The sequence below is a fragment of the Bombina bombina genome, chromosome 2 (genome assembly GCF_027579735.1).
Source record: "Bombina bombina isolate aBomBom1 chromosome 2, aBomBom1.pri, whole genome shotgun sequence".
NCBI lineage: Eukaryota > Metazoa > Chordata > Amphibia > Anura > Bombinatoridae > Bombina > Bombina bombina.
This window is the reverse complement of record NC_069500.1, coordinates 675,653,992-675,667,203: the sequence shown is the minus strand read 5'-3', so window position 1 is coordinate 675,667,203 and position 13,212 is coordinate 675,653,992. Positions and strand designations below refer to the sequence as shown.

Here is a 13,212-nt window from a genome sequence, read left to right as displayed (position 1 = left end):
TAATTTTGATATCCAAAAAGTTAAAATTAGAATATGAACCTACCTAGATTTAGCTTTCAACAAAGAGAACAAAGCAAATTTTATGATAAAAGAAAATTGGAACGTTGTTTAAAATTGCATACCCTTTCTGAATCATGAAAGTTTAATTCTGACTAGACTGTCCCTTTAACAGAATAAAACAGACTGCAGTGTCTAAAATTATTTCAAAGCAAATAAATGAGACAATAGAAACCTCATATTCCCATCCTTACCCAGAAGCCCTTGTTTCACAGGAACACACTGTACATTATGTTTTTGTTGTTGTTGGGGATGGGAGGAGTCTGAGACAAGTATCCTGGCTTGTCTTCATAAAATTACAATGACATTTAAATTACATTTTCTATTTGTTTTACATCAAATGACTGTGATGTTTCAGTAAGGAACTCTTGTTAAATTTAAAGCACAAGTAGGCTACAATAAATATATACATACATGTATGATTTGACATGTCAATAAACTGTCTGGCTGTGGTGGTGTTAAAAGGTTGTTTTGTTATATTATAGTGCACCGCATAATAACACAGATTTCATCTCTTGTCTACCATTATGGTTAAGCTGGAACAGCTCTCTTGTCACCCCTACGCATACACTCCCACACACATATGTGCTGTGGTCTTTCAGAGGAAAATGTGTTACAACCTAAAAGAGAGTGCGAGTGTGTGAAACTGAGGAATTCATGAAGGCTCTGGCAGGCTTTAAAGTGCATTTATATTTTCTTACCCATTTGTTTATAACAATGTGTTTGACAATTAGTTTTTTTTTTTTTCAACTAAATACTTGACCCAACACTGGCCTAGATTACAAGTGGAGCACTATCGTTAGTGCAAGGAGCATAAACACGATCACAAAATTGCGGTGTTCTTTACGCTCAAATCCATATTGAAAGTGGCACGCTTTTAAAATTACTGCAAATTCGCCTGTGCAAAATCACGGTAATTTACGCTCCTCGTATTTTCAATGGGTAGAGTTGAGCAATAATATACGCTTGTATTACAAGTTGAAAGTAAATGTGATCACGCAAATGCAATTGCATTTACTGCTCAAACTTTTAAAGAGTTTGTGCAGAGAAATCAGTTGACCTAAACTACTCTATGAACCCCTAAACCACCAGCCGCCTACATTGCAAAGTAACTTTCTACATTATTAACCCCTAAACCACCAGCCCCTATATCACAAAGGCTCCACTACACTATTAACCCCTATACCACCAGCCCCCAACACAAAGTAACCCACTAACATCTACACCCCCTAAATTAACCCAAAATAGATTAACCAAACCTTTACAAAATAAAAACATAACTAACTTAAAAAAATACCTGAAAAATTACAAAAAAATCTAACCTTACCTTTAAAAAAATATTAATAATACTTTAACTATTGAAAAAAAAACTAAACATTACAAAAATAAATACAAAAAATGACTAATAATAAAAAAAGGTATGCCTATTCTAACCCCCCAAAAAAACAAACCAAAAAGGGCCTTTTGTAGGGCATTGCCCTAAAATGAACCAGCTCTTTATCTTAAAAAAACTACCACCTTTTAACATTAACCCCCCCAACCCCCATCCCACAAAAAAAAACTAGTCTAAAAAGTGCCCTGAAAAGGGCATTTGGCTGGGCATTGACCTTAAAAGGGTATTTAGCTATTTTGTTGCCCAGAGAAAATAAAAAAATCCCACCCACAAAAACCTAAAAACCTAACACTAACCCCAAAATAGTACTCAAAGATAAATCTGGGGCGGTGGCGGCACTCCTTCATCCCGGCGGTGGTCCTTCGTCATACCAGCGGCGGCCCTTCTTCATATTTTCATGCCGGCAGCAATGGTCTTAATCCATCTTCAGCTTGTCAATAAGAATCCTCTTCATGTGGTCACCAGCCACACACTCAATTTTGAATGCAAAGTACCCCTTTTATACAGGGGTACCCTTGCATTTCTGTTGGCTGATTTAATGTTCAAATTAAAATGAGCCAATAGAAAAAGCATTCATTCTATTGGCTGATTTGAATTTGAACATGAAATCAGCCAATAGGAATGCAAGAGTAATCCTATATAAAACGCGAACCTCTCACTAAAAATTCAGTTTGCGGCTGGTGACCGCATAAGGAGGATCGTTATTGACAAGCTAAAGTTGGATGAAGACCACTGCCACCGCAAGGATTAAGATAATAAATTGGAACACCACCAGGATGATGAAGGACCACCGTCGGGATGAAGATGGCGTGCCCGCCCGGATTCATCTTTGGTAAGCACCATCTTGGAGTTTAGTGTTAGTACTTTGGGGGTTTATTTTTTAGATTAGGGATCTATTTTTTTCCATCTTGGCATCAAAATAGCTTAATGCACAGCCAAATGCCCTTTTTGGGGTACTTTTTAGAGTAGTTTTATTTTAGGATTTTTTTTGGGGGGGTGGGGTGGAGGTTGGGGGTTTAATGTTAGAAGGTGGTAGGTGTTTTTAAGAAAAAGAGCTGGTTCACTTTAGGACAATGTCCTACAAAAGCACCATTTGTAGTTTAGTGTTAGAATATTTTTTGGGGGGGTTAGAATGGGCATAACTCTTATTTTTAGTAATATTTATTTTTTGCAATGTTAGTCATTTATTTTTGTAATGTTGTTTTACTGTAATGTATTTTTTTTTGTAATGTTAGTTTTTTTTTGTAATGTACGGGGAGGGGGTTAACAGTAATGGTAGTTTGTTTGTTTTTTAAAGCTAAGGTTCGATTTTTTTTTTCAGGTTTTTATTTTTTTTAAAAGGTAGTTAGTTTTTTTTTGTAAAGGTAGGGTTAGTCTATTTTGGGTTAACTTAGGAGGGTGTTAGCTTAGGGGGTTTAGATGTTAGTGGTTACTTTGCATAGGGGGGCTGGCAGTTTGGGGGTTAATAGTGTAGAAGGGACTTTGTGGTAGGCTATGTGGCAGTTTAGAGGTTAATAAAGTAGGGGTCCTATGGCGATTCGGGTTTGTAAACTAGTAGGGTGTTTTTTTCTCCATTTACTTTTATGGGGGAATAGGTTATCGCGAGCGCAATATTGTAAGTTTGGCTTTTTGCACATGTCGGGTTAGCACTGGAGCGATAACTTTTTACTTTCAACTCATAATACCAGAGCAACCCAACACACGCAAAAAGTTAACTTTTAGCTCACTTAGCACTCTAGCGAAAGCGAAAATTAGCGCTTCACTTGTAATCTAGCCGACAGTATTTTTCATTATACTTCTCTTCTTCATCAACAGGCAGTTTTCATAAAATCTTATGTAGTCTTATTACTTTGGAGAGTTTGTATTTACTGGTATTGTGGAAATTAGATAAGAAAATTAAATTTTCTAACAAAACGCAAACAGCAGTAATTCCATATTAATTAAGGGCAAGAACATTGTTATTTAAAGTTATTTAATAGGAAAAATCTTTTTTTTCTGTTGTGTTACCATAGGATAACATATCAGACAAGTCAAATGTTTTTAAAGCAAATTAACATACTTTTTACAGCAATTGTTTATTCAATTGCCAAACTCCACCCACCATTTGCCTTATTTGGAGGAGCCAATCTGGGCTTGACTCTGCAGACAACAAGGCTAGCTATGGTCATATTGTTAACATAAAGTACATTGTTTTGAAGTTGTTATCAGTTAAAGTAAATTAGGGAAAGATATGTAGCAGGACTGGTCTTGAGAAGTCAGCAGGGGGCATTTCAAGTTCTGAGAATTTGAAAATCATTGTCATGTGCATCGTGTCCAGTGTACTCATTATGAGCCGTTCTCATCATGCAGGGGGATCACCATTCAGAAGCCGTTTCACTAATACCCCTGCACTATAGGTGGGGGATCATTGGGGGCCTAGTGGGCGACACTCTCAAACCTTAAATGGGAGTGTTGGTGATGTTGCCATAAATGTGTGGTGTTATCACAAGACAGCAGGGCTAGGATAGCTGCGAGGGAGCTGGATGGGGAAGGTGATTCAAACCCCTTAATCTAAACTCCCTTGGCAGCTACAGATGAGAATTGTCTGCTCTTTCATGTGTTGTTGGTTTTGGTAAGCCCAAGCCTCCAAAAGTAAGAAAAAACTATTTATAAGATGAGGTTTAAATGGGGAAAGGGGATACACAAAAAAGATGTATGCTCACCTGATAAATTCATTTTTTTCATGGTGGTGAGTGTCCTCAAGGCACCATATGTGAATTACCCTCCTGACTACTAGGATAAGGTAAACATACACACCCCAACATGCCAGAGCTTTAAATTCCCCCCACTACCCTGATCTTCAGTCATACATATAGCCAAGTAGATGGAGGAAACAGGAAAGCAGGAAAGAGACAGTGGATCAAAAGAAGTGCAAAACAAGTACTGCTGCCACATGAACAAAAAGAAATGGCTCTGCTTTTGGAACCTTACCACCATAAAAGAAAGTAATTTATCAGGTAATTATTTTTTTATCTTCATCAGATGGTAGGAGTCTGCCCCTCCTATTTAATGGTGATCTGGTAGACTTCACTGCTTGGGTATAAACAGAGAAGGAAGGTACATTACTGATTAGGCACTATGGCCCAAATAACTTTCTTGCCAATAGCATACCCATAAAAGTGATAGAACTTTGAAAAAGTATACAGAGAGGACCAAGTAGCTGCCTAACAAACCTGATCAATGAAAGCCTCATTACAAAAGTTAGAATCAATGGAAACTGCTCTAGTAGAATGAGCAGTAATAAGCTCAGGGGGAGTCTTCCCAGCTACCAAATATACAATACGAATTAAGGCATTAAGTAACACACATACATTTTCTGGGCCTTGCAAAGGTCAGAAAGCTAACAAAAAGAAGAAATCCTTTGTGGCTTTCAAATAATATTTAAGAGCTCTTACAACATCCATGTTATGAAGAAGTACTCGTTAGAATTCTTATAAATTGAACAAAAAAGGAACCACAATTTCCTGGTTGATAGTATATGTAGATATGACATTAAGGAAGAAAGGAATAACTAGAGTAAGGAACAGCCTTATCTTGAAGGAGGTTTGCAAGATAATGCTGAAAGCTCAGAAACTCTCATGGCAGAAGCAATCACTAGAAGAAAAGAACCTTCTAGGATAAAAGTTGAAGTTTTTATTCTGAAAATCTTGAATTTTAGCAATCTTCTTATGGAACCAAATAGAAAGAGGAAATCTGACCCTTAACAGAACTAGCAGACAAACCTTTTTCCAAACCCTCCTGCAGGACCTTTAGAACTTTAGGAATTTTAATAAATTCCAATTGTATCCCTTGCAAGCACAGCAAGTAAAAAAGGTTTTCCAAACCTTATGATAAATAAACCTGGTGACAGGTTTCCTAGCCTGAATCAAGGTATCAATGACCTTATCAGAAAAACCAGAGACAGGACTAAGTGTTCAATTGCAAGGCCATTTTTGAGATCTTAATACAATAAAGACATTGAGAAAAAAGATCAGTTCTGAGAGGAAGACTCCAAGGCAGGAATAAGAACATTTGAACTAGATTCGCAAAGCAGAAGACATATTGGTCTGAGGAATTAGGGAGCTCTTAGAAAAGTTTATTTTCCAACCATGACTGTGAATCAATTGAACTATGTGAGTGTAGGACACCTTGGTAAAAAATCTGGGTGCTCTCTCAGGAACCTGACATGATCCCTGTGAATGGGGATAATTAAATAAGCATATTTTAAGCCTACGGTAGACATAAACTAACCCTCCTGCACTAAAGGACGTAATGTGCAAATTGCCTTCATATTAAAGTAGGAACTGCTAGGAATCTGTTTAATATTTTGAGGTCCAAGACAGGCCAAAAAGTACCCTACTTCTTTGGTACTATAAAGAGATTTGAATACAACTCCTGGTTTAATTATAAAGTCAGAACTGGAGCAATAACTCCCACAGATTCCAAAATCTCCTATACAACAGAAAAGTTTCGACCTCTCAAGGCTTTAAAGAAAGGAAAAAAGGAGGCTTTAAACCAAAGCTTGCTCAATACCTCGGGAAAATTAGTTCAGTACACAGGGATCCTAAAGAGATCTCTCCAGGAAAAAAAAATCCCCTTACTAGAAACTGGTCTTGTATGGATGCTGCACCTTCATGCCGACATGCCAGATGCAACAGATTTCTTAGAAGTGCTAAAAACGTCCAGGAAGATTTGGAATGACCAAAACGCTGATTCTAAGATTGAAATAAAAGAAAAAAAGATGGATCTAAGCTTACCGACTTTTTACACTGAGGCAGAAAAGTTCCTTTATTCTTAGTGAATTTGGCAATAATGACACCTAGTCCTGGCCCAAATTAAGGTTTTACCCTGAAAGAGAAGGGATAGAAGATTTTAGAAACCAGTTCAGTATACCAAGATTTGAGCCAAAACAGCCAAAGCAGCATTCTTAGCATTAATGTGAATAATTTCCACAGCTGCATAAAAAATAAAGCAATTTCCAGTTCTCAGGAGATTCAAGTGAATCTGAATCTCATCCAGAATAGTTTCCCCAGAAATAAGTTCTGTAAAGTTGGCATACCAAGCAGCAGTATCAGCTGAAGGAAGAATGAATATAGATTAAAAGTTATTTGACAGAACAAAAGTAATACCTGGCTTTCTAAAAGAGTTTAGAAATGATATTAGTCACAGGAAAAGATTAAGGGTGTATAGGGGCTGCCTTAAAAAATATCAATCTTTTTAACTGGATGCTTAAATGTAACAGGAAAATCCTCTACTTCTAACGCAAATAGAACTTCCTGTAACAAAGCATAAATATGCTCCAGCCTGAAATTAAAGGATGCCCCTTCTGTCACAGCAGCAGGGCCCTGATACTCATTAATCCTCAGAATCATAAACACCACTATCATCTATTGGGAACGTAGATGGACCACGGGGATTTTTGTTTAGTTTGCAGTGCGACCGGAGTAACTCTGAACCAGATTTACTCAGTCTAAATCTTGCCTAGTGTTTGATACTATGTTAAGATGTTTTTATTTTTTGATACTTATTTGATACTGTGTAAAACAAATGCAAGTGTAAGTTTCAATTTACTAGAAGTATAATAATTTCAATCCGTAATATGAAAGACAGATATCTGGTATTGAGTAAATAATATAAAGAATTTATTCAAAGTAACTTATAAATACATGCATACAGTAAAAACAATAAAAGCTAGAACTACCTATTATTTGACCGGATCCGGAATTAAAATATAATCAATACAAGACAGTTAGAAATATAATTATTCTAAAATATAATAGCGTTCCTAGAAATATGTATGTGATATTATTAACTCGAGCAAAAAAGGGGGGCTTATAGTTTATATGTAGATTCCTGCATATATTAATATAACACACATGGAATAGAAGAATATGCAAAAATGCATTCGCCCGGGGCTTAAAAAATAAAAGGTACCTTAAAAAAGAAAAAATTCCAAGATGGTTGTACTATACCGGTATAGTTATTCTGTAAATCCTGTTTGTTGAAGCAAACTATTGTGGAAACCCACCAGGGGGTCTCTTATAATCGTATCCAGAGGGTCAGTATGGCAATAGTTTGTTGCTTTAGTTGTGATCTTTTTGATGATGTGTAGGTTACGATTTTTTGTATCCTTTGTTGGAGGACCCACCAGGGGGTCTTGCACAGTCTTTCAGGTGTTTGGTTAGAAAAGTATTCTCAAGTTGCCAAAAACTGTGCGATGTTAGGAGATCTTGTGTATCCTTTGTTGGAGGACCCACCAGGGGGTCTTACACAGTCTTTCTGGTGTATTTTATTGTGCAAAAATACAATCTTCTATTTGTTCTTGCTGATTATTTAGTTGGATGTTGTCGGACTTTGTTCTCTAATTTACTTTTGTTGAACGGTTCGGTTAGAGAAATGACCACAAATTGCCAAGCTGTGCGATGTTTTAGGCTATGTTTTGAGCTTTTTGGTTACTGTGTGACCTTTTTTAAGTATTTAGATTCTTTTGCGGTACCGGAGGGCTCACACTGGAGTCGAGTTCTGCTAGATTTCTGACTTGTTTTTTTTTGCTCTCTCATTTGTTGGCGGTCCTCGATCTTTGTACCTTACATAATTTTGTTCCGATAGCGGTTCTACTTCCTTGTCTTGATCTTTACACAGAGAATCTAAGAGATTCAAATCAGTCGATGTGTTTCGGTCATGTGCTCTACTCTAGTCTTGATAAAGGCCAGGAGCACATGACCGAAACACATCGACTGATTTGAATCTCTTAGATTCTCTGTGTAAAGATCAAGACAAGGAAGTAGAACCGCTATCGGAACAAAATTATGTAAGGTACAAAGATCGAGGACCGCCAACAAATGAGAGAGCAAAAAAAAACAAGTCAGAAATCTAGCAGAACTCGACTCCAGTGTGAGCCCTCCGGTACCGCAAAAGAATCTAAATACTTAAAAAAGGTCACACAGTAACCAAAAAGCTCAAAACATAGCCTAAAACATCGCACAGCTTGGCAATTTGTGGTCATTTCTCTAACCGAACCGTTCAACAAAAGTAAATTAGAGAACAAAGTCCGACAACATCCAACTAAATAATCAGCAAGAACAAATAGAAGATTGTATTTTTGCACAATAAAATACACCAGAAAGACTGTGTAAGACCCCCTGGTGGGTCCTCCAACAAAGGATACACAAGATCTCCTAACATCGCACAGTTTTTGGCAACTTGAGAATACTTTTCTAACCAAACACCTGAAAGACTGTGCAAGACCCCCTGGTGGGTCCTCCAACAAAGGATACAAAAAATCGTAACCTACACATCATCAAAAAGATCACAACTAAAGCAACAAACTATTGCCATACTGACCCTCTGGATACGATTATAAGAGACCCCCTGGTGGGTTTCCACAATAGTTTGCTTCAACAAACAGGATTTACAGAATAACTATACCGGTATAGTACAACCATCTTGGAATTTTTTCTTTTTTAAGGTACCTTTTATTTTTTAAGCCCCGGGCGAATGCATTTTTGCATATTCTTCTATTCCATGTGTGTTATATTAATATATGCAGGAATCTACATATAAACTATAAGCCCCCCTTTTTTGCTCGAGTTAATAATATCACATACATATTTCTAGGAACGCTATTATATTTTAGAATAATTATATTTCTAACTGTCTTGTATTGATTATATTTTAATTCCGGATCCGGTCAAATAATAGGTAGTTCTAGCTTTTATTGTTTTTACTGTATGCATGTATTTATAAGTTACTTTGAATAAATTCTTTATATTATTTACTCAATACCAGATATCTGTCTTTCATATTACGGATTGAAATTATTATACTTCTAGTAAATTGAAACTTACACTTGCATTTGTTTTACACAGTATCAAATAAGTATCAAAAAATAAAAACATCTTAACATAGTATCAAACACTAGGCAAGATTTAGACTGAGTAAATCTGGTTCAGAGTTACTCCGGTCGCACTGCAAACTAAACAAAAATCCCCATATTCTAACAACTATCCCTTTAGTTATAGGTGGTTTTCTTTGAGGTAAAACCACAGTTTGTAGTGTTTTCGCTGCCGCTAAATTCACACCAACATTTAGGGTAAAATTGAAAGTTGCTCTTCCAAAAGCAACTATCACATTAGTCCACGTAGATGGACCACGCCTAAGGGAAGTCCGTCATGAGCCAAAAGAGGTTTACCTTCCAATCCTTGCGTCTACGCTTAACAGGTGAAAGCCTAACATTTAAACTTTCTTTAATAGCAGAGTTAATATAGTCATTACATTTTGGAGAAAGTTCAAAAGGACCCTCCTGGGTGTAACCATAAAAACAGAGACCCTGGAAAACTCTGAAATGAAGGTAGCACAGCAAAACCCTGTTTAGAGTTAGGAACAGACTCAACACATAGTGTACAAAGCTGAGCCCCTTAGAATCCTTAAAATGAAATACAAGCTGGAAGGGGTTCATTTTTTAATTTACATAGCTGAGCAGAGGACACAACAGAGAATTCTTACAAAGTAAACAAAAGCAGGAAGGAGTTAATTTTTCAGACGATATCCCTTCTATAGGCATCGGCTGACGAACCTGAAGCTGGAGCTGCATTAGCTTGTTTTATAGTAAATTTAAAGGGACGTTGTACACTAGATTTTTCTTTGTATAATAGTAGTGTCTATTACATTAAGTTATATGAAAATTGGTGTATACTGTCCCTTTAAGGAATTTACTTCTATTAGCAAAAGTTTCGTTCTCCTGGTATCTTTTGTTAAATAGCTGGGAGGTAAGCTCTGAAAAATGCACGTGTCAATTTGCAAAAGCACTATATGGCAGCACTATTTCCTGCCATGTAGTGCTCCAGACACCTACCTAGATATCTCTTCAACAGACTACAATGAAAATGAAGCAAATTTGATGATAGAGCTCAATTGGAAATTTTTTAAAAAATTGTATGCTCTGCCTGAATCACATAAGAAAATGTTTGAGTGTCGTATGTCTTTATGTATCAGAAATATACTGAAACAAATAAGCAGTAAAGATGCAAACAGTTAATTAGCCCAAAAGGGATCAAATAACAGAAAACGGCAAAATGTAAAATGAAAAAAATCCCTGAAAGGGAAAACAGCAATAAAGTACAGTCAAGCAAGCACTGAAATAACTGCAATAAAACAATAAAGGCTATATAATAAATAACACAGCAAAGGATAAAATAAATATTTACCCCAATTGGAGACAAAAGTTCTAATATGATCAGAGTATCTCACCACCTCCACCAATCCTGAGAGCTTCTCCCAATGCACTGAGATGCTTACACCACCACAGGAACAGGAAAGTATTAAGACAGGAAGGTGTGCTAAAATGCGCTCATAAAAGGTTTACCCTGAACACTAAAGCCAAAAACCCAAATGAAAAAAATACAAGGTATTAGTGTAGGTGAGGGGAAATAAACTGTGAACAGTACTGCAGTAACTCCTAAGAGTGCTAAAGACAACCTCGCTAAATTTAAAGCGACAGTAACCACATTACATTTTTGAAAATGCCCAAATGCTTAAAACTGCTTATAAAAGGTGTATGGTATAAAACTACTATATGTCCCCAGACTAATAGTGATGGGCTACGAAGGTGCAAAGTACTTACCTGTCAGCACCTTCATCCAGGGTGCTTACCTCAGCTGCAGCAGCTGATTCCAGTAGACAAGCCCATCCTAGGCAATTTAAGCGCAGTGCAAAGAACCTTTAACAAGTAACAGCATTTTATAACCCAGGGGATTGGTTGATAACCCCACATTTCACCTGGGGTGGGCTGTGAATACCATTAGGAGAAACACACTGTCAACCTGGGGATTGGTGGATTAATTCACATTTCACCTGGGAAGCTTGTAAAATTTTCCACTGTGGAAGCTCTTTCACTGCCTGGCTGGTAACTTCTTGCCTACCCCTTTGTCTAACAAGACAATGTGAGGAGAAAATGCATCTCAGATCGGTGAGAGAACCCCTCTCAACAATGAGTAGATTAGCACTTCAGTTAATTACAACCCTCTATCAAGAATTCAGAGTAATGAGAGGGATTTAAAGACTGGTATGTTGGATGTGTTTGCCTCCTCCTAGTGGTCAGGAAGGTAATTCTCACATGTGATGACTCAGACTCTCACCATCTGATGAAAGACATCTGAAATGTGTAACTTTTGACCCCACATCAGACCCATACCCCCTGTACTTCCTTAAAGGGATATTAAACACCTCTTGCTTTTGTGTAAAATTGTGCTTGGTCACATACTCCTTAAATTCTAATTCTGCAAGGTTTTCAAAATGCTGCAAATTGCCTGAACCAGCTATTTTATTTGACCCTTTTGCAGTTTACAGAGTTTGCTTTTTGACCTTTTAATAAGCTTGGGCACAATAACAATTTTTCAAAAAGCAAGGGGTGCTTAAAATGTATGTATGTATTGGGTACTTGTAGAGCGCGGCTAATCACCCATAAGGGTCTCAAGGTGCTGCTCATTTTATCGACCTCGGAAGGATGAAAGGCTGAGTGGACCTCGCCGGGGATCAAACCTGCAACCCTTGGGCTGCTACAGAGCTCAGCCACAGTGCCTTAGCATGCTGAGCTATCTGTCCGGTAAAAGGTAAAAGGATACGAAACACAGATTTCTTTCTTTCATGATTCAGACAGAACATGCTATTCATGATTCAGATAGAATAATCTATTCATGATTCAGATAGAACATGCAATTTTAAGCAACTTTCTCATTAACTCCTATTATCAATTTGTCTTCGTATTCATGGTATCGTTATTTTAAAAGCAGAAATAAGTTTAGGAGCCAGACCATTTATTGTTCAGTAGACACCAATCAACAAGCGCTACCCAGGATGCTGAACCAAACATAGAGCGTCTCCTAAGCTAAGATTCCTGCTTTTTCAAATAAAGATACAAAGAGAATAAATAAAAATTGATAATAGGAAATAAAAATGGGTCGGCTCCTATGCATCTCATTCCTGTTTTTTAAATAAAGATAGAAAAAGAACAAAGAAAAATTGATAAAAGGAGTAAATTAGAAAGTTGCATGCTCTATCTGAATCATGAAAGAAAAAAAATTAGGTTTCATATCCCTTTAATGTTTTTTTAATAGCTGGTATGAGCTTAATCTCAAGTGATTTTAAAAAAGTGTATTTTAAAAACTTTTCAAGTGGATTTCACACTGGTTTTCAAAAAACTTCACAGATGTAGATAGACAGACACCAATCCAATATTGATAACAACAGCCTAATGTATTTTTTGTATAATATTATCAATTCATGAATAATTTGCAATCAACAATTTCATCACATTTTGATAAATTTTATAATTAAAGTTTTTTTAAACAGCCAAACACTTTATTGCAATCATACATTAGCAACATCCTGATGGCTATATTTAAGTTGTGTGTAGGTTACATAGTGTGATCTAAGCTATTGTATTTTTAGTAAAACATAAAACAAATATGTTTATTAATATGTAAAATGAACAGACACAAAACTATGGAAACTGCCATGAAAAGCCTTTGAAACAAGCAGAAAAGGTTTTTCAAAGCAGCAAGTAAGTTACATTACAAAAGTTCAAAAATACCTCGAAAAACTGCTAGAAAGGTGTTTTGTAATAGATTAGAATATTGCTGTTCAACTGTAAACTATTTGTGAAGTCAATATGGAGTATAGCCACAGGAAAACCACATGATAAATGGATATTCTAATTGAATGGAATGACCTCTTGTATGAAAACA

General features: G+C 36.5%; 1 protein-coding gene across 1 annotated transcript in view; it reads right to left on the bottom strand.

Annotated features, from left to right (window-relative positions):
* Positions 1-13,212, bottom strand: part of SH3GL2 (SH3 domain containing GRB2 like 2, endophilin A1) — a 462,830-nt gene that overhangs the window by 30,254 nt on the left and 419,364 nt on the right. The gene's annotated exons all lie outside the window — the stretch shown is intronic.